General features: G+C 40.4%; 2 long non-coding RNA genes across 2 annotated transcripts; both read right to left on the bottom strand.

Annotated features, from left to right (window-relative positions):
• Positions 1-10,621: 10,621 nt before the first annotated feature.
• LOC132613644 (uncharacterized) lies at positions 10,622-12,917 on the bottom strand. The gene is made up of 3 exons (XR_009572040.1): positions 12,704-12,917; positions 11,871-11,922; positions 10,622-10,842 (listed from the first exon to the last, which is right to left on the bottom strand). It is a non-coding gene; the product is annotated as an uncharacterized LOC132613644 (long non-coding RNA).
• Positions 12,918-18,584: 5,667 nt separating this feature from the next.
• Positions 18,585-21,017, bottom strand: LOC132616208 (uncharacterized). Its single transcript, XR_009573045.1, has 3 exons — positions 20,804-21,017; positions 19,971-20,022; positions 18,585-18,942 (listed from the first exon to the last, which is right to left on the bottom strand). It is a non-coding gene; the product is annotated as an uncharacterized LOC132616208 (long non-coding RNA).
• Between the last annotated feature and the right edge of the window lie 2,463 nt (positions 21,018-23,480).

Here is a 23,480-nt window from a genome sequence, read left to right on the forward strand (position 1 = left end):
AAAAAGTAATTCTTCCCACTACTATTGTATTCATTGCACACAATAGCAGTAGATCTACCGTATCAGAGACACACTACTCAACAACTCAGAGAAATACAGGCGTAAATTTAGGCGTAAATTTAGCTAGTGTTAATTCTCTGTACATTTAACAAGAAGAAACATTTGTATTAATATTGTATGAAAGTTGTATACAATGTTGTTGTAATTGTATTAAATTTTCTACAAATTTTATACAGTTATATACATATTTCATACAGTTTCCAGACACAAAGATTTGAGTGAAATTTTTAAGCTTTGAGCGAGATATACACATTTCATACAATTTTCATACACAAAATTTTGAGCGAAAATTTTCGTACATGTTTTGTAAGAAATCTATTGGTATGTTTTGTAAATTGAAAAGTATCGTCATATTTTGTAAATATATCCTATTCTTATATATATATATATAGGTCATTCTCCCTTTATTCAAAGCATGAAAACTAGAAGGATCTTGATTATATTTGGAGAGTAGTTTATGCGTATTGAAGTCTCTAATGGGGGGGGGGGGGGGGGGGGGGTTTAGGAGAAGAAGAAGAACAAGTAGAAAGTGGGGGTGAAAGAAAATGGTCTTTTTTTTCTTTTAGGTAGAAGGTAGTACCCCTTTTTTATCAAATGGGTCCAAGATCAAATAAAATATGACATGTCTAAATTTTTATTTTTTTCCAAACAAAAACTAAAATTTTAAACTCAACAAAAAATAATAAAAAGTATTTACTACAAGAGCAAGATTATTTAAATGTCAATAATAAATTTAGGGTGGTACAGTCGATCTCATAGAGAACAATATAAAGGTGATTAAGAAAGTTAAGGATTTATCGTCAACTAAGCTAAGCAAAACACTTTTTCAATATTTGATTTTCGGTTTAACAACTAACAAAGATTAAACTAACTAGAAAGCGGGTAAAATGATTAATGGTCACAAGTATGGATACAAAGGAAATTACGCTCAAGTAACGATCCAATGTATTTCACGATTTTACAACTAAGAGTGAGTTTATGCTAATTAGATAGTGGTTTCTAAAATCTCGTCAAAAGTCTTCCAACCAAATCAATGAATTTCACTCTAAGCTTTTCCAAGCCTAGAGTGTGATATCAAGCACAATCAATTGAATCTCAAGTAACTTTCTTATTCCTAACTCAAGTTATTAGATAAGGTTTAAAGCCTCAAATTCTTGTTAATTAATCTTTCTCAACCTCAATTTTCCTCTTCCGAGCTCAAATCGAAGTAAATGGGCGGGTCTTAGGGTTAGCTAATCCCTTAAGAAACATTAAAGAACAAGATTAACTAAAACAACATTAACTCACTTCATTAGCAATAAAAATCATTCAATACATAAAACAAGAGTTTCATCCAACACCTTAATCATAGAATATTTCCATAAACAAGATTCAAGTGAAGAAAATAAATACTACACACTTAGATATTCAATACACAATAACGAATTGAAGAAATGAGTAAAAAAATAAGAAATTTCTCATCAAAGTCTTCAAATCTTCAATCCCCAAGTGTGAGTGTAGATCCCTAGTCTCCAAAACTTGTGATGAAAATGGCCAAAGATGAAAATGTTTTCCCCCAACTCTTCCTTTTATATTTCCCCCTTCTCAAATCAAAAAATGACCAACACAACCCATAATTTTCAGCATTTTGCAAAACTGTCCATTTTTGCAAAACTGGCCAATGACAGTTTTTGCCAAACTGTCCAGTTTATGCCTCTTTTTGACTTTATTTTCACTTGCTTTCTTCCGATCACTTCTAAATCACATAAAACCTGTAAAATGGATGTAAACGATATTAAATAGACTATTTTCTCAATCAAACATAACAAAAATATAAGATCAAAGAAGAGATAAGTTGATAAAATACCAACTGGTAAAATATCACCTTTATCAATATATATTCAAAACTTCATTGATACCAAATGAGTCCATGTATGAAAGGGAATCGACAGGGTCTATAATTTGTTAGCAATTTATGTACTCTGATCTTGAGGGACAAATTAGGAATAAATTGTTTAGGTTGAGCCGTAGAGGTAGTAGAATATTTGTAGCTAAAAGATAGGAAGGAATCGATTTGATTGATATAATTTTCTTTCTTTTATTACCAAAAAACAAATTCTTTTTAATTACAGTACTTTTTATCTTTCAATTCAAAGTTAAATCTAAATTGGCTTTTAACCATAATTTTTTGAAAGCTAAATCTTTCAAATTAAATTAAATTATTTTCTATATTTCAATTAAAATGTGGCATTTGGTTAAGAAATACCCCTTTTTTTAGAAGATCGTTGAGCTATAATTACAATAGTTATAAGAATAAAGTTTAAATGTTTCACTAAATATGGCCCTTTCAACATATTCAAAAGTTCAGACTTTGTTTTTTAGATAAGGTTTAAATTGATATATCAAGTTTTGAATTTTATAACAATTATTTAAAAAATTGTCCTAATTCATAGTAAGTCTCCCTTTATATTTGTATTGAAGATAATGGATTATTACGTAATAAAAATTTCATTGTGAGTTTAAACGAATTTTAAATTTGATCGAATTAGTTATTCCTAGTTCTATTTTACACAACTAATCAAATACTAATTTTAAGAAGATATATATCTTTAAGGAAATCTAATAGTACAGATTTTTCATTTACTAATTAATAATATATGATAAGATCATAAAAGATTGCATATTTTATTTCATAAATTCAAATACAAAGGTGGTATTATAAATTGGGACTATTTGTTCAATAGTATTCCAAGAAAATTAATAGTTTATGAGTTATTTTGTAAAAGGTTTCGGAATTTATTGTGAAAATATGAGTCAATCTTAATTGATTTCCATCATAAATTAAATTTGATCAAATCTAATTAACGTATCAATTATAGAATATGATAAAAACCATCAACATTATTTTTCATATATATTTAAATCACTCCCTTTGAATTTAGAATTTTATTTATTTCTTCAATTATCAAATCCACCAAAATAGGTAATCACATATTGGCTTTAAATAATGTGAATGAATTTCTTATTAAAATTAATGCGAACAAAATTTATTGTCAAGTGACTTGTTCATATTACGTCACTTGGCATAATATCAGGCTAGACTACCCTACTTTTAATATAATAAACGGAAAAGGCTCACATATGCCATTGAACTATCGGAAATGGCTCATTTATGCCACTCGTCAATAGTTTGGCTCATTTATGTCATCGTCGTTATCAAAATGGCTCATATATACCATCACCGTTACCAAAATGGCTCATTCATGCCATTTTCATTAACACCGATTTTACAATACCAGATATGACATGTGGCCTTCAATTAGAGGTCCACATTGTTTAATTAAACCAACCCAATTTTAAATCTCAAATTAATAAAAAAACAAATCGACCCAAATTAATGAAAAAAGCATCAATGAGTCACTTTGGTAACGGTAATGACATAAATGAATTAAACTATTGACGAGTGGCATATATGAGCCATTTTGATAATTTGATGGCATATCTGAGCATTTTCCGTATAATAAATATAGAGAAGAGATATAAAGATAGGTAACTTCTTATAACACAATTGAAACTAAGATTTTTAACTTTTTTAAATATGAATTTTTTATTAGTGAATCTTTTTCACACCATTACGCAAGGTAACTTCTTCTAACACAATTGAAATTAAGAATTTTTAACTTTTTTACATATAATTTTTTATTAGTGCATCTTTTCACACCATTACGTAAGTTTACCTACAACAGGTAACTTTACAAAATTGGAGTACGATAATCTAGAACATAAAATAATATTATATTTAATTAAACTACATAAATAATATATAAAAAAATATTATATTGCTGGATATAGCCTAGATCCTTACATGACTTTTCAAATTTTATTTTATTTTATTTGATACGATAGTGTTTGACCGAATATAATTATTTTTTTAAAATTAAATACATATAATTAATATTTATTTTGCTTACATATACTAGTTGCCTTACATTTATGCTTATAGAAGGCATGGGTCATTAGTGGGCTTACCTGGTGCTAATTCAAATTAGTCGTCAATAAATTTTGGTCATCTAAAAGAAGTATGAAAAAATAAAGTTATATACCAGAATCTGACTATATTTATTACTTACTATCTACTACTAAGGTAAGCAATCGATCAAGATCAAAATGATTGATGTGTATCTGTATGTGTGTACACACACACATGTACTCCCATAATAGCTTCGTGCAACATGTTTACTTTGCTAAAAGAAGCTTTAGAAGATGGAGAAATCATCAATCATTATCTATTTCCTCACCTTTTCGCTTATTTTCTTGCTCTACCATTTCAATGTCTGAAATACATGTTCGCTTTAGGAGTCACTTATCATCATCTTGTCTAATAGTAATAGAAGCTAAAATGTTCTTAAACTTTAGAGCTGTCGAGTTTGGAGTGCACACAATGAATTATTTACATACACATCATTAAATTATTGTTCTTGCACTCAACCACCTTATGTTGTTCATCCACCTATAAGAAGAAGCCCTATGAATGACGATATAACTAACACATGAAAGAAGCTACAAGTTCGCTATTTTTGGAATCGTTGATTGAACATTAATTTTTCCAAAGGTTTTAAATTATATTCATTGGCAACACAATTTTTTTTTTTTTTTTTACATTAGTAGTGTTTTTAAACCTGAGATAACATGTTAACTACCATCTTTACGTGGTTAAAAATGAATTTTTTTTGTATGGATTTATATATAATTACCTTAAAATTTACCTACTTACATAAATATCCTTTTATGGTGCAAGTGCATATAACTTAAATTTATTATGTAATTCACATTTCTTATGTTTGATTCAATCTTAGATTTGCCGTTTCATAAGGTTTTGGGACAAGTTCAGACGTGTCACACCACATTATATTGTAATATTGCTTGCCCGAAAGGACATCAAATATGTCCAGAATGTATTTGTATTTGCTGGCCTGAAGTCGATACCTTAACAGCAAGGAGGGGGGTGCCGAAGAAAGGGCTAGTGATAAACTAACAAGGATATCTTGCTAGAGCTTGTTCGACATACTAGAAAGTTTATTTGCAACACTGATTATTATAATTTTAAAAAAAGTGTTCTAAAATGTCTTATCAGATTGTTTGAGTGGGAAAATGTGAGTCCGTTGGGTTTTGCACCCCTAACGTATGTCCTCTTTTATGATTTGCACACTGTCCTTTTTTTTTTTTTTTTTAATGATTTGCACCCTAACCTCTTTATTTTCTTGCATAATAATGAAACCACTCTTTATGATTCGCACCCTAACCTCGGATAAGTTTCATTCACGCTGCCTTATCCACTTTTTGTTGCGATTCTAGGCATTTGATTCAACACCAGCATGAAGGGAAAAGGTATCAGCATGAAGGGAAAAGATATCACACTGAATATAATAATTACTCAAAATAGCATAGGCCATCTAAATTGGTGTGTCCTGAAAAATTTGCTTATTTTACTGGCACTGAAACACTACTACAAGGGTACAGGGACATTAGGAGTTGGCACTTGGCACTGGTATTCGAAAGCTTGATTTTTTAATGAGAAAATGACAAAAATAGACCCTTATATTTGAGGCTAGGTTCAACATAGTCCCTTAAGAATTTATTGAACACTTTTGGTCCTTTAATTTTGTCTAAAGTTAACGCTTTTAGTCCCTGTCAAATATTTACTAAACTCCGTCAGTTAGATTTGCCGGGAACTAAAAAAAAAGGAGGAAATTAACTAGAACTCACATTTAGAGTTACAATTTTTGTAGTTTAAAATTTTTTGATTTATTTCTGGAGTCTAGTGCATCTTTTTGAAGTACAATTTCTGCTATGTATTTTTTATTTCCTTTTAGTATCTAGTGCATTTTTTTGTATTGCATACTCTAGGATTTGATGAGACTTTCTTGATGTTTATGATTAAAAAAAAATCACTGTTTTCGTCAAATCTAACGAACATAAATTGTTAATTATTTGACGGAGACTAAAAGTGTTAACTTTTAGTACACTTAAAGGATCAAAATTGTTCAGTGCATACTTAAAGGATTATTTTGAACCTACCCTTAAAAATAAGGGACCATTTTGTCATTTTCTCTTCTTTTTTGCATAATCTTGATTTCCTAGAGTGAACAGCAACCGGAAAGTTAGTTCAAACTTGTTAGGTGGAATGGGCTTTAGGTTCTTGATGTCTACAGTCACTAGTGTCATTAGTCCATCCATACAAATAAAGGCTTTCTGTTTCATCAGTTTATCACATTATCAACCATTGATGCGTGCTACTCTAGCTGTCGTTTACATGCCGGAAGTACTCCAGGACAGGGGCGGAGGGAGGAAGGGCCAAGGGTGTTCCTTTCGGAGTAAAATTATACTGTTTATACATGATTAAAATTATTTTTTATGTATATCTAGTAGACGATGAACCCCTTTGGCTTCTTCATGTGTTTACTTTTTCATATTTTGAACTCCTTAATGAAAATCTTGGCTCCGCCACTCCTCCAGGACACATTTCGTGCTATAATAGTCATGCTGATATTATATGAATGACCTCTTTCAGGAGCTTTTACTTTCCTTGATCCTCTTATTTTTCTCTTCCCTGCTTTCCCTATTAACCAATTGGAATCGTTATTTGATCCTGGTCAACTTTTAATCTTCAACTTAACTAGTTTGCAACCTAAGTGTCCAAATAACTTCGAGTGTCTCGAGACCCATCGGAGCTATCCATCTAAATCATAATTAATCATCTGGACCTATAAAAACTTTCAAATCTCGATTCCAAGTTCGTTTATCCCGATTATTGATTTTGATCAACTCTTCTTTTATTTTTTCTCAAAGCCTCTAGGTTTTTATTTTCTACTTCGATACACATCTGGGTGCCACGGGACTCGTGCCACACATCCCCACAAGTCATAAATCACCTTTTAAACCTATGAAAAGTTTCATTTAGGAGAAAAGAGTTCTAATACTCAAAATGAGCATACGGGTCATTACACTTTGGCGTTCTTCTTAAGAATTCGGTATTCTGTAGCTACAAGCTCGTTCCTTTCCTTTGGTCCTCTTGTATTTCATTTTTCGTAGTTGGATCAAAGACCCCTTAGTAAAAAATTTCCATAGCTCATAATCTTCATTAGAAAATCTTCCATTTTCATTTTTTGCACTAGCCATAATATTGGTCATTGAACAATGGAGGTTGATGAGTGGTGGATTGTCCTTCATTCATTCCAGGTAGTGCATTCACTATTGGATCCTTCTTAAGATGTTACCCTAAAATTAAAGGAACAAACTTTCTACCAATCGTTAGTTTAGCACATCACTTAGATACTGGAGCCCGGGGGGAAGGGATAGCATCTTGGCAAATTTTCGACCTACTATTGAAACTTCCTTGTGTACCACCAACCTGTTGAACTCAAGCACATGGAACTGATTATTTGTACTAGTTGTTTACCCTTAAAATGAATAGCAATTAAATTTGTACGCGGTGCAAAGGATATGCGGTTTAATTTAATACGAAAGACTATAAAGCGACAAATAATAAAGCAAGTGCGAGTAACAACAATCAAACCACGGTAAAGCAATGATTGGTCTTAGGAAGCAACTGATCTGTTGGATTAGGTCCCAGGAACCGGGCTCGTGTAACAGTGGTTAAGTAATGAACAATGATAGAACACTTTAGAAAGATGGATAAACACTTAGAATCAAATTATATTGCTTAGTATGTTTGTGCGTATGAAGAACTCGCCCAACGAAAAAGGGGGTCCTCCTCTTTATAAAGTGGAGTCCTAACCCTAGTACAAGTCTAAATAACGTATAAAATTTTCAATTACTCGACAAGAGAAATCGGCGGCGCCATATCCGACTAATGGCAGATATTTTGGCCCCTCATTTATCATTGTTAACCGCCTTCTCGTCCTATCTCGATATTCAGTTCTAATCGAACTTAGTGACCCGAGATCAGACGTGTTCGATCTTGCTACGATCCAACGCTTGACCTTGACCCCGACTGGGGTTCGTCCGATCCAGCAACAACCATCACGATCTTAAATTTCTAGTCGGGAAACCGAGGATATTCTTATCCTCGGTTTTTCCCGTATACAGATAGTCCCCTAGTACTGGAGGCCAAAGTATGAGGGCTCGAGTACTATTGGTCCAATTCGGTTCCTTCCTCTGTAAGCTTCAGGCAAGCTGATAAGTCTAAACATCGCATCAGTCACATCTTTCTGACACCGGACAAGCGTCAAGTCCTGATAGGCTATCTTGATGGTTCCAGAATGTGAACTGTCTCGGTTCCACTGTATAAAGGTGCGAAATTTTCACTTTCACTTTTTTACTATTGTTTTCAAGCTCTTCCAATTTACCATTGCAGTTCAATTCCTTCCCAAAATCTTCATACATTCATTCTTTCTGCCCAGATTTTCTTTGCATCTTCATTTAGTCTTCCTCATATATTCATACCTCCATCTTCCAATCTCCAATCCTTGTTATTTTCTAGAAAAATGGCGAAGACTTCAAAAAATAAACCCCAAGATGTAGCTTGAGCCTCCGGTACCGAGGGAACTTCCTTGGCTGCCAAACCGGAACCGCCCATGTCGGATTTTATTCCCAGCACCTACTCATCAGACAACGACTTTAAAGTTGAAAAACCCTTGACACAAGGAGATCGGGGTAAAGAAGCGTGGAAATATCTATTACCCCGGACAAACTCAAAAGGGTCCGGGAAGATTGCGGCTGGAAAGGGAAAGACATTGTCACTCCCGGCCCCGAGGAGGACATCACGATGTATATGAAAGGGTATCTAAGTGTTTACACTTATCCTTTCACGTTTGGCCCCCTTGATTCGGCGGTCGTAGAATTTTGCAAGAGGTACGACCTCTGCCTCAGTCAGATTCACCTTTTCTTTTGGAGAATTGTAACACTTCTCCGTTACTTTAAGGTCGAGGCGAAGCAGCCTTTCACCATCAACCATCTCATCCGATTATACAGTCCCCGAGTGTTTCGGGGTGGACTAATCAAGCTCACCCGGCAAGCCAAGAAGGCCCCTTTTTCGTGTATCGATGAGGATAAGGATCGAGGGTGGCAAAGAAGGTCCATCCGTGTGAGGACTGAGGACCTCATCCCCTTCGATCAGCTTCCATTTCCCAAGAAGTGGAACCCAAAGCGTAAGTGGGTCTTCCTCCAAGTAAATGAAAACCTTTCCGGTACCGTGCTTTTAAGACCGTAAATTTTGCTTTTATTTGCAGCCTCTCCTCAAGTTCTTAATGCGGTTCCAAAATGGAACCTTTGGATCGAGAGCTTATGTAGCCAGCTTACTTATGCTGAGGGCAAGTGGCGGCTAGTTTCAAAAAATCGATAGGAGGCTCTTCATCACGGTGAGTACATTAGGCCAATATCTCCCTTATTTCCGTGCTCAATGTATCGTTACTAACCGGGCACCTTTTGTTTTCTTTTTCTTTTGCTTTGCAGGTCTACCGAAGACCACCATACTTCGGAGAAAAGCCGATGCTGATGCATTAGGCTCATCTTTCGAGGGCGAAGCTACTACATAGGAGGAAAAACTCGTAAAGAGAAAAAGGCGGTCTCCCGATCCTTCCAATGATCCTGCTGAGGGCAAAAAGAAAAGGAGGATAGTGGTCAAGGTCAAAAGGAGTGCCTTTCAAAAGACCACCGATAGTAGGCTCAAAGACGAGGATATTAGCAGCGATAGTACTGGAAAGGACGGTTTCAATATTTCCCATACGCAATCCTTTGTATGGACGTTGTGGCGGACGGACGCTAAGATGGAATAGGCCCGCTAATATGCCCAATGTTCCTGCTGCAATATGATGAGAGGCTATTCCTCCTGGAACAAAAGGATCAAAACCTTCCACGCCCCACGCTGGATTTACAGGTTGTACCGATAGTAGGCTCAAAGACGAGGATATTATGTTATCTTCTGTGGTCCAACCACTGAGATTCTCGAAAGATATCGATTCGGGCCTCCAAGACTTAGAAAACACCAACCAAGAGCTGAAAAACTCGAAGGACCTTGCTCCATCATTGGTAGTTATGGAAACTACTGACCAAGAAACAAGAGTCCCCGAGGACACTGTTATTTTGCTCACCCCGACTCGGGGCCTCAAAGAAGATTCTGCTACTGCTATTTCGAAGGATGCCTTTCATACCCCGGCCCGATCCCCTTGTAAGAAAGGTTTACTGCATTCGGCCAAGAATGTATCTATATTGGCCCAGGCCACTATACGCAAATCGGAGTTATCACCTTGCCAAACGCCTGCCCGTTCCTGTCACGACCCAGCCCCGTGGGCCGCGACTGGCACCCTACCTGGGTACCCAGACCGAATCACACATTCATTTTCAAATCCAAACTTATTTCATAATTTTTCGAAATCATATCGAACATAATTGATATCAAATATGTCTTAAGCGGTCGTGCCAAATCAAAATATCATATCAAATACAAACTGAGCGGCGGAATGGACATCGCCGGTCAAAAGTGCAAATATAAGCATAAGGGCCATTTGGGGCCAGCATAACAAACAGACCGCCTTAAGACCAGAAAACAGAATCAGACAAACATACATAGGACCCTCGCCCCACATATATGACTACAGGCCTCTACGAACTCAAAACAAAGACATATGGCGAGACAGGGCCCCGCCGTACCCAAATAGTCAAATATACCGAATATATACAAAGCAAAAAGAGTCTGTACCAAAAGTGGACTCCGGATCAAATAGGAGTACTCCGGAATAGCAAGAAGTGAAGCCTACTGCGGAGGATCACCGATATCTGCACCTGCGGGCATAAAACGCAGCCCCCGAAGAAAGGAGGTCAGTACGAAATATGTACTGAGTATGTAAAGCACGGAGTACAGAAATATGGATCAAAACCGATAGCAAATCAAATGTCAAAGTGGAGTACAAATGGGTAGGTCAAAATCTATATCGAAATCATATACGTATACATAATGCAAATGAAATCATGCAAACGCTTAGGAACGTGGTCGCCACTCCGACGCTGGCGCCACACACAGCATAACACCAGAAGGTTTCAAATCTCCGTACATCCCCGAACACAAACATAATCATAGGTGAGCGTATCGCATCACGAGCCATATCACAGCATAACTCCAAACGGAACCCGGCCCTATGGCGAAGCCTCGGGAACCGTAACACAGCATACGGCCGAATTATCATAAGGCGCACGAATCAAAACCGGCCCGGGAACCGGTGAACGAAGTCATCATAAGGCACGAGCGGAGTCGTGAGCAAACAAATGCAATCCATATTTCAAAATAGCCTTTCAAAACTTAGTAGTCTCATAAGTCATTTCGTTGTACAAAATAATCGGATACTTAGCCGATATAAAGTTTCATTTATCAAAACTTTTCCAAAATAATATGTGTAGCTCAGAACGTAGCTTAACATATCGAAATTGTCGAAACATATCCCGTAGACGGGAATTCCAACATCGAAGGTGCCATTCCAAACGTTATTCAAAAGGACAGCCCAATAAGACAAATAGGGCGTCTCGGGGTTAGCGGGCCCACCTCGAGTCAAAGTGAGGTGGAGAACATATTTTTACGAACATTTATATGCCAGGGGTCATACATAATCATTTCTAGGTTACCCGACCACATTTCGATAGGTTTCGGACGAATGGTAGCATTCTAGCCAAAATAGAGCCCTTAGGCTTCAATTGAATTGAATGAATAGTAACGTTTCTGTGGATCGGGTTTCGAGGAACAGAAATGCTCCGGAAGGTCTCATATTCGACTAACATACTAGGATATGCCAAATGAAGGAGTGGGAAGCTTTACATACCTCACAGACGTCGTAAGCTCTCCCGAAAGTCCAGTTCCGTTTCGTCAAAAATCTGCAAATGGTCAAAGTTACCAATTGAGATTCTTAGGCTTAAAAATGCCTTTAACTTCAATTTTTGCCTACCGAAATTTCGGCAGCACTTCCCCTATAAATCTAACATCCCCGAGACTTAGCTCGGCTCAAAATACAACAACAACAACAGCCCACACATCAACAAACAACACAAGCAACAATCAAACCATTCTAGCTTCAAAGATCTACTTTATTACCTAAGTTGGCAACTTCCATTCAAACTTTCAAAACTCCAATTCTACATCTACATAATTGTATTCATTTCCACATTCAAACTTATACAATCACAACCTAACTACAATCCAAGCCATACCCGAAATTGCACCAAAATCCATTATTTTCCATAATTCTTCAAAACAATCAAAAATTCACGACGAACATTCTAACTCACGTCGTTTCATTCCGAATTCATTAACATCATTATAAGTTCATATCTAAAGTCTCTAGCACCCTAAATATACAATGATATACATAATGATACCGAAGGTATACGCTTTCCGATAATATCCGAAATCATTTTCCAACGCCAATTTAATTCATCAATCAATCATTTACGACACAAGGATCACAACAACACATTATACCAACTAAACAAGATCAATTCACCTCACTTTCTTCTCCCTATGGCTCACGGCCAACACACAATATACACACACACCCACGGCTTTCTATTTACATCAAAGTTACGGGATTCTCCCTCTATTTCCAATCCTTAACATATTCACATCAATTCTATAACATTAAAGGGTAAGAATTCTCACCTTTTCTTGAAAACCCGACTTGTCGTAAACGTCGTTCTTGCGCCAAACTAATTATACCCCGTTGAAGAGGGCCTTGAGTACTTCACAAATATGTGAAAACTTTGGATTTTTGGATCAACAATAGAACTTGGGAATTTCTTTTTCTTTTCTTTTTTGGGTTCGGCCGAAGCCCTTTGTGGGGTGGTTCTTGAAATTTTTGATCTAGTTTTCTTGATAATGGCTAAGCATACATAGTATATATCCTTTTAGGGGTCATGTGCATAGCACATGACCCTTTTAAAGTGGCTTGGGCCAATAGACATGGCCGGTCCCCTTCAATTGTTGGGCTTCAACTTTGGGTCATAATTTTCCTTGGCCCAATTAGTTAAAGTCTCATTTTGTAACTCCCGAAACTAATTTCCGACATTCCAAATTTACCCTCGGCCTTTCCCGATGTCTTGACATTAAGAATTCCATAACCAATATAGTCACATTTACTAAAATCAAATTATGTCCTTCTAACACCCAAGTCGTAATTATTTCTCGATTTCCAATTACACGAAAACACGGGACATAACATTCTCCCCCCCTTAAGAACATTCGTCCCCGAATGTTAAATAAATCTTATGAAGGCTCACAAACATAACGGGAAAACCATTTTATATATAGCACACATGGTCCATCCGTTCACTGGTACAACAAATACAAACGTCTAGATTACAAGAGGCGTAGGGAATAAATGGGGGTATCTCTTCTTCATCTCATCCTCCGCCTCCCAAGTCATCTCTTCTCGGTTATTATTGCGCCACAGGACTTTGACAGAAGGCACCTCCTTAGTGCGCAACCTCCTCACCTGACGATCCAGAATAGATACAGGCTGCTCGTCATAAGACAACTGCTCCGTCACCTGAAGATCATCTACTGGGAATATCCTGGAAGGATCACCAATACATTTCCGCAACATAGACACATGAAACACCGGGTGTACGGCCTCCAAGTCGGATGGTAAGTCTAACTCATAGGCGACCTCGCCTATCTTTCGAACGATCTGATACGGCCCAATGTACCGGGGGCTCAACTTACCCTTTCTACCGAATCTCATGACACCCTTCATGGGCGACACCTTCAGGAATACCCAGTCGCCAATCCGGAACCCTAACGGTCGACGTCGTCTATCAGCATAAGCTTTCTGTCGACTCTGAGCAGCTAGCAGTCGTTCCCGAATAAGCTTCACCTTATCTACAGCTTCCTGGATCACATCCGGCCCAATCAACTTAGTCTTGCCCACGTCAAACCAGCCAATAGGAGACCTGCATCTCCTGCCATAAAGGGCCTCGTACGGGGCCATCTGAATGCTGGAGTGATAACTGTTATTGTAAGCAAACTCTATAAGCGGCAAATGATCATCCCAACTGCCCCTGAAATCAATAACGCAGGCCCGCAACATATCCTCGAGCGTCTGAATAGTGCGCTCGGCCTGCCCGTCGGACTGAGGGTGAAAAGCTGTACTGAGACTCACCTGAGTCCCTAATCCCTCCTGAAATGACCTCCAGAAATTTGCTGTAAACTGGGTACCTCGGTCAGTAATAATAGATATAGGGACTCCGTGAAGTCTGACTATCTCTCTGATATACAATCTGGCATAGTCCTCAGCCGAATAAGTAGTCCGAACCGGAAGGAAATGGGCTGACTTCGTCAGCCTGTCAACAACAACCCAGATAGAGTCGTACCTGCGTGGAGTGCGCGGTAATCCAACAAGGAAATCCATATTAATCATCTCCCATTTCCAGGCTGGAATTTCCATCTCCTGTAATAATCCACCGGGCTTCTGATGCTCGATCTTAACTTGCTGGCAGTTCGGGCACTGACTAACAAACTCAGCAATATCTTTCTTCATGCCGTCCCACCAATACAAACACCTGAGGTCCCGATACATTTTAGTGGAACCAGGATGAACAGAATACCGTGCATTATGGGCCTCGCCCATAATCTGCCGCCGTAAGCCCGCAACGTCCGGTACACAGAATCTGCCGTCATATAATAATACCCCGTCAGGCGAGATCTCAAACTGAGTCTTTGATTTATTAAGGGCCACATCTCTGTACTGAATCAAAAGAGGATCCTCAAACTGGTGCTGCTTTACCTCCTGAATAATAGATGACTCAGCAACTGGACGAACAGAAATCCCAGAATCTCCAGAATCCACCAAACGGACTCCGAGGCTGGCCAGCTGATGAATATCACGAACCAAATCTCTCTTATCAGATGGAACATCAGCCAGACTGCCCACGGACTTGCGGCTAAGCGCGTCAGCTACCACATTGGCTTTACCCGGATGGTACAGAATATCAACGTCGTAGTCCTTTAGTAGCTCAAGCCATCTCCGCTACCGCAAATTTAGTTCCTTCTGCCTAAAAATATACTGGAGACTCTTATGGTCTGTATAGATATCAACATGGACCCCATATAAATAATGCCGCCAAATCTTCAAAGCATGAATCACCGCGGCCAACTCAAGATCATGAGTGGGATAGTTCTTCTAGTGCGGTCTGAGCTGCCGGGAAGCATAGGCTATGAATCGACCGTGCTGCATCAATACACATCCTATCCCAATACCAGAGGCGTCACAATAGACGACATACCCGTCAGATCCCTCTGGAAGAGCCAAAACTGGTGCTGTAATCAATCTCTCCTTCAGCATCTGAAAGTTGCGCTCGCAGGCATCTGTCCACTGGAATTTTGCTGCTTTCTGGGTAAGCCTCGTCAGTGGTGCTGCAATAGAAGAAAAATCCTCCACAAACCTGCGATAATACCCAGCCAATCCCAGAAAACTGCGCACCTCTGTCGGTGTAGTAGGCCTGGGCCAATTCTGCACAGCCTCAATCTTCTGCGTGTCGACCCGAATACCATCTGCGCCGACAATATGGCCCAAGAAGGCCACAGAAGTCAACCAGAACTCACATTTAGAGAATTTAGCATATAACTTCTGCTGACGGAGAATGCCAAGTACCGTCCTCAAATGATCTGAATGCTCCTCGGCTGATCGCGAGTAAATCAGAATATCATCGATAAACACAATAACAAACATATCCAGAAAAGGCCGAAATACCCGGTTCATCAGATCCATAAATAGTGCTGGAGCATTAGTCAGCCCGAAAGACATAACCCTGAACTCATAATGCCCGTACCGGGTCCTGAAAGCAGTCTTCGGGATATCTGACTCCCGTACTCGCACCTGATGATAACCAAAACGCAGATCTATCTTTGAAAAATGTCTAGCACCCTGCAGCTGGTCAAACAAATCATCAATCCGGGGAAGGGGATATTTATTCTTAATAGTCACCTTATTCAGCTGCCGGTAGTCGATACACATCCGCAATGACCCATCTTTCTTTCTGACAAACAGTACCGGCGCTCCCCAGGGTGATGTGCTGGGTCTAATAAAGCCCTTATCCAGCAAATCTTTCAGCTGCTCCTTCAACTCCTTCAACTCAGCTGGTGCCATCCTGTACGGAGGAATAGATATAGGCTGCGTATCCGGCATCAACTCTATAGTGAAATCAATCTCCCGCTCAGGCGGAAGGCCAGGAAGCTCGTCAGGAAAAACATCTGGAAACGCACTGACGACCGGAACGGACTGAAGGGTAGGTACCTCCGCGGCAGTATTGTGCACACGAACCAAATGATAGATATACCCCTTCTGGATCATCTTCTTAGCCTTGAGGTATGAAATAAACTTACCCCTCGGCGATGCTGTAGATCTGAACCACTCTATGACTGGTTCCCCTGGAAACTGAAAACGGACTACCTTTTTCTGGCAGTCGACATTAGCATAACAGGAAGACAACCAGTCCATGCCCATAATGACGTCAAACTCAAGCATATCTAACTCTATCAGATCAGCCTTAGTGCTACGATCATAAATGGTCACAGAACAATCTCTATAGATCTGTCTTGCTATAACAAAATCCCCAACTGGCGTAGCTACCTCAAACGGCTCTATAGGCTCAGACACTATCCCAATTTTACTAGCAACAAGCGGGGAGATATATGATAAAGTAGAGCCAGGGTCAATCAATGCATATACAGATCTGGATAAAACCAGCAATGTACCTGTGACGACGTTTGGCGAAGCCTCCTGATCCTGGCGGCTGGCCAAAGCATATATGCGGTTCGAGGGACCGCTAGAACCTGAAGCGCCACCGCGGGCTCGACCGCGTCCTGCCGGTGCTGAAATACCTCGCCCTCCAGGGCGTGCAACTGATGGAGCAGAAGAAGAACCGGCGGCTGACCCTGTCTGCTGAGCAGCACTACCAGAACCGCTAGCCAATTGACAGTCTCTCATAAAGTGGCCCTGACCACCACACGAAAAGCAAGCTCCAGTCGCTCGATAACACTCCCCGGGATGAGACTTCCCGCAATGAGGACAACGGGGCCTGGGTGGTCTGGCCTGGCTGGGGCCCTTGGATACCTACGAACCTGCCACTCTGGAGCTCTGACCGGCCCCAGACGGTCCTATACTATCGAATCTCCGGCTGCCTGACTGAGTAATCCGGCCGGACGAAGGAAAATGCCTATCTGACTGCTGCTGCTGAGGCTGTCCGCCTCGAGAATCTCCAGAATAACCTGCGGACCTAGCCCTCTTGGGCGGCCTCCTATCTCGATCTCTGCCAGCAGGATCAGACCTGCGACGGTCCTCCATACCCATCGCATAGGCCAGAAGTCGGGAAATGTCCATGTCTGCCTGCAATGACACTGCCATACAGCTATCAACCAAATACCGGTCCAATCCCATAACATATCTGTGCATCCGATCGGACATATCTGCTACCACGGCCGGTGCATATCGGGCCAGAGAATCAAACTCAAGGTTATACTCGCGAACACTCCGACCCCTCTGCTGCAGACGTAAGAATCGATCAGCCCGAGCCCGCCGTAACTCTGGTGGCAAAAAGTGGCGGGTGAATGCTGTCACAAACTGATCCCAAGTGGCTGGAGGGGCACCCTCTCCCCTAGACAGCTCCCAAGTCTCGTACCAGTGGGTAGCCACATCTCGAAGCCGGTGTGAAGCCAGCTCAACTGACTCGGTCTCTGAAGCCCTGACCAAGTCCAGTGAGCGTCGCATCCCCCGAATAAAGTCATGGGGGTCCTCATCGGGCTTAGACCCGAAGAACTCTGGAGGGCCACATAACAGAAACTCCCGAACTCTCAGGCTGTCCCGCCTGTCATCGTCATCATCATCCCTCCGCCCGCGTCTGCGAGCCTGCCCTGCTACCAGCGTAGTCAGCAACTGTACAGCCTCCCTCAGGGTCCGATCCTCCGCCTCTGGCTGAGGAGCTGGAGTCTCAGGTGCGGGTAAACGGACCTCTAGAGCTGCTGAAGGTCCTGCTCCAGGCTGTACTAGTGGGGGGTAGCAGACCCCTCGGAATGAGGCACATCCTCAGGCAAATCATAAACACGAGCCCGGGTAGCTCGCTGTGCCTGGCTAGTCTCTCCAATCCTCGCCTTGCCCTTCTGGGCCGCCGTTGCCTTCTTCGGAGGCATCACTGCAAACACGAAGGCGAGTCAGATCAAAATCATCCTAATAGCACAGCTCTATCGCACGATCTAAGATTCCAAAGAAAGTAACATCCTAAATGCCTTGTAGCTTCCCTTTTATAGATGTGGTGCACAACACATCGATAAACAAGACTCTACGAGACACGGCCTGTAGACATTCCGAGGACAAACCGCTCTGATACCACTTTTGTCACGACCCAGCCCCGTGGGCCGCGACTGGCACCCTACCTGGGTACCCAGACCGAATCACACATTCATTTTCAAATCCAAACTTATTTCATAATTTTTCGAAATCATATCGAACATAATTGATATCAAATATGTCTTAAGCGGTCGTGCCAAATCAAAATATCATATCAAATACAAACTGAGCGGCGGAATGGACATCGCCGGTCAAAAGTGCAAATATAAGCATAAGGGCCATTTGGGGCCAGCATAACAAACAGACCGCCTTAAGACCAGAAAACGGAATCAGACAAACATACATAGGACCCTCGCCCCACATATATGACTACAGGCCTCTACGAACTCAAAACAAAGACATATGGCGAGACAGGGCCCCGCCGTACCCAAATAGTCAAATATACCGAATATATACAAAGCAAAAAGAGTCTGTACCAAAAGTGGACTCCGGATCAAATAGGAGTACTCCGGAATAGCAAGAAGTGAAGCCTACTGCGGAGGATCACCGATATCTGCACCTGCGGTCATAAAACGCAGCCCCCGAAGAAAGGGGGTCAGTACGAAATATGTACTGAGTATGTAAAGCACGGAGTACAGAAATATGGATCAAAACCGATAGCAAATCAAATGTCAAAGTGGAGTACAAATGGGTAGGTCAAAATCTATATCGAAATCATATACGTATACATAATGCAAATGAAATCATGCAAACGCTTAGGAACGTGGTCGCCACTCCGACGCTGGCGCCACACACAGCATAACACCAGAAGGTTTCAAATCTCCGTACATCCCCGAACACAAACATAATCATAGGTGAGCGTATCGCATCACGAGCCATATCACAGCATAACTCCAAACGGAACCCGGCCCTATGGCGAAGCCTCGGGAACCGTAACACAGCATACGGCCGAATTATCATAAGGCGCACGAATCAAAACCGGCCCGGGAACCGGTGAACGAAGTCATCATAAGGCACGAGCGGAGTCGTGAGCAAACAAATGCAATCCATATTTCAAAATAGCCTTTCAAAACTTAGTAGTCTCATAAGTCATTTCATAGTACAAAATAATCGGATACTTAGCCGATATAAAGTTTCATTTATCAAAACTTTTCCAAAATAATATGTGTAGCTCAGAACGTAGCTTAACATATCAAAATTGTCGAAACATATCCCGTAGACGGGAATTCCAACATCGAAGGTGCCATTCCAAACGTTATTCAAAAGGACAGCCCAATAAGACAAATAGGGCGTCTCGGGGTTAGCGGGCCCACCTCGAGTCAAAGTGAGGTGGAGAACATATTTTTACGAACATTTATATGCCAGGGGTCATACATAATCATTTCTAGGTTACCCGACCACATTTCGATAGGTTTCGGACGAATGGTAGCATTCTAGCCAAAATAGAGCCCTTAGGCTTCAATTGAATTGAATGAATAGTAACGTTTCTGTGGATCGGGTTTCGAGGAACAGAAATGCTCCGGAAGGTCTCATATTCGACTAACATACTAGGATATGCCAAATGAAGGAGTGGGAAGCTTTACATACCTCACAGACGTCGTAAGCTCTCCCGAAAGTCCAGTTCCGTTTCGTCAAAAATCTGCAAATGGTCAAAGTTACCAATTGAGATTCTTAGGCTTAAAAATGCCTTTAACTTCAATTTTTGCCTACCGAAATTTCGGCAGCACTTCCCCTATAAATCTAACATCCCCGAGACTTAGCTCGGCTCAAAATACAACAACAACAACAGCCCACACATCAACAAACAACACAAGCAACAATCAAACCATTCTAGCTTCAAAGATCTACTTTATTACCTAAGTTGGCAACTTCCATTCAAACTTTCAAAACTCCAATTCTACATCTACATAATTGTATTCATTTCCACATTCAAACTTATACAATCACAACCTAACTACAATCCAAGCCATACCCGAAATTGCACCAAAATCCATTATTTTCCATAATTCTTCAAAACAATCAAAAATTCACGACGAACATTCTAACTCACGTCGTTTCATTCCGAATTCATTAACATCATTATAAGTTCATATCTAAAGTCTCTAGCACCCTAAATATACAATGATATACATAATGATACCGAAGGTATACGCTTTCCGATAATATCCGAAATCATTTTCCAACGCCAATTTAATTCATCAATCAATCATTTACGACACAAGGATCACAACAACACATTATACCAACTAAACAAGATCAATTCACCTCACTTTCTTCTCCCTATGGCTCACGGCCAACACACAATATACACACACACCCACGGCTTTCTATTTACATCAAAGTTACGGGATTCTCCCTCTATTTCCAATCCTTAACATATTCACATCAATTCTATAACATTAAAGGGTAAGAATTCTCACCTTTTCTTGAAAACCCGACTTGTCGTAAACGTCGTTCTTGCGCCAAACTAATTATACCCCGTTGAAGAGGGCCTTGAGTACTTCACAAATATGTGAAAACTTTGGATTTTTGGATCAACAATAGAACTTGGGAATTTCTTTTTCTTTTCTTTTTTGGGTTCGGCCGAAGCCCTTTGTGGGGTGGTTCTTGAAATTTTTGATCTAGTTTTCTTGATAATGGCTAAGCATACATAGTATATATCCTTTTAGGGGTCATGTGCATAGCACATGACCCTTTTAAAGTGGCTTGGGCCAATAGACATGGCCGGTCCCCTTCAATTGTTGGGCTTCAACTTTGGGTCATAATTTTCCTTGGCCCAATTAGTTAAAGTCTCATTTTGTAACTCCCGAAACTAATTTCCGACATTCCAAATTTACCCTCGGCCTTTCCCGATGTCTTGACATTAAGAATTCCATAACCAACATAGTCACATTTACTAAAATCAAATTATGTCCTTCTAACACCCAAGTCGTAATTATTTCTCGATTTCCAATTACACGAAAACACGGGACATAACAGTTCCGAGGGCTTTGGTGCAGAAGAGAGACCGACGGATCCATCCCAGTCTTTCGACCAAACCATCGACCACCTATTCCGCAGTGGGAAAGTTGGTGTTATAGAGAACTACTCTGGGTTTGGGCACCTGACAGTCCGTAGGAGGGTCGCTCCATTCGGGATCACCTTTGAATCCCCGTTAGAGAAGCAATTCCTTGCCCCGAGCATAGATCCTAACCATATGAAGAGGTTACGTTTCTGGTGCCGGCAGATGTGAACATGCCATCCGGTCCAGTTGGAGTAGCCAGTTACCTGCGTGTTTTGGCATTCGAGGCGGATCAGCAGAAGATGAACGAGATCGATGAATCGTGCCTCTTTAACGAGGCCCAACAGGCCATTAACCGAGTATGCCTCGTCTTATTTTTATTTTTATGCTAAGTTCTTGTTGCTTCCTCTTATCCCGATAATTGACTTCTTCTTTTACTTTAGGCCTCTGTGCTTCGTCATGAAATCTTTCTTTGATTGAGGATGGAGGAGGACCGTCTCGAGGTCAGACTCCGGGAGCAAACCCCATAGACGGAGTTGTACAAATGACTCTACGAATAACGAGAGGAGTGTATCAGGGACATGCCCGACTCCTCCACCCTTCAATCAGAATTGGAGAAGGCTCAAGAAGAACGTTTAAGGATTTTCGAAGCTTACAATAATCAGTTAATAGCTGAAGCTAATACCACTACTTCTCAGGCCCAGGAGAGAGTAAACCTGACCGATTAGCTCCGGTCCAAGCTTGACGGACTCAAGGCTGAACTTGAAGCCTTCAAAAGCAAGACGGGCTGCCTTGCCTCGGAGAGAGACGTCCTTAAGAAGGATTTGGCATCGACCAAGGAGAGGCTTTGGGTAGCATAGGACAAGGCCGGTAGATGGTCTAGGCTTAACAGAGAACTCCGGTTGCAACTTGCTTCGGCCGAGATAGAGAGTGACACTTTTGGCTACGAAAATATCGAGCTGAAGCGCAAACTTGACCAGGACTCCGAGAAACTCTTGGATGTTGATGAGATGTTGGCTCAGTACAAGGCCAATGTTGTATTGATCGAGGATCGAAACAGCGCCAGGGCTGAATATATGTGGTGCTTATCCCAGAGGGAGACACTAGAAGAAGTCCAAGCCAGGGAAGAAGACATAACAACCATGGTTGAGGAGGCCAAGAGGCTTGAGAAAGAGGTGAAGGCTAAGTATCAGCCCTAGGAGTCGGGCAGTGATGCTGACTTGGTTGGAGGTTCCGGTAAGCCTTAGACTCCTTTTTTTTGTCTATATGTAATTTTTTTGGGCGTTTTTAAGCTCGAGGCCATTTTTCGAGCCTGTGTAAATATTTTGGATATATATATACAAAAGTTTTTGTTCAGCTTTATTCGATATCTTTCCTTGTTCGATATTCATTTATCCTTTCTGTTTAGGATTTAGAAAAATCAGTTATTCAGTTTCGATTCAGACTAATATGTAATGTTGCCTCGGCAAAAGGTTTTAGAAATAACTCTGAGACCGGTGGTCTCTTAGTTCTGATCGGTGGCAGTTTGTTGAATATGTACAAGCTTTTATTTTCATGTTTGCATACCCAGACGTCTCCGAGTTGCACTATGTGTTTAGATCGAAGTCTCTAAGGCCTCGGATCTTGTTCGGCCATAGTCTTTGATGTTTTACGCTGCAGCCTTTACTAATTTTGGCTAATAATTTTGACCTTAGTCTTTAACAATTTAGACCATAGTCTTTAATACTTTCAGACCGTAGTATTAAATAATTTAGACCGTACTCTTTAATACTTTAGGCCGTAGTTTTTAAGACTTTAGACCATAGTCTTAAATAATTTAGACCGTAGTCTTTAATACTTTAGGTTGTAGTCTTTAAGACTTTAGACTGTAGTCTGTAATAATTTGGGCTTTAACCTTCGGTTTTCAATACATCGGACTCTTGAGGGTCCTATAAAATGTAATTCTAGTGCAAAAGGAATAGTAACAACTAAAATGATACTTTGAGAAATTTCCTTTATTGATTGAACCGGAGACAAGATTACAATAGTAGCCGTGGCGAGAATGAACTAATCGGGCATGATTCAATTGATCGTATGGCCCTTACAAAAGGAATCCT

The sequence above is a fragment of the Lycium barbarum genome, chromosome 10 (genome assembly GCF_019175385.1).
Source record: "Lycium barbarum isolate Lr01 chromosome 10, ASM1917538v2, whole genome shotgun sequence".
NCBI classification, from domain to species: domain Eukaryota; kingdom Viridiplantae; phylum Streptophyta; class Magnoliopsida; order Solanales; family Solanaceae; genus Lycium; species Lycium barbarum.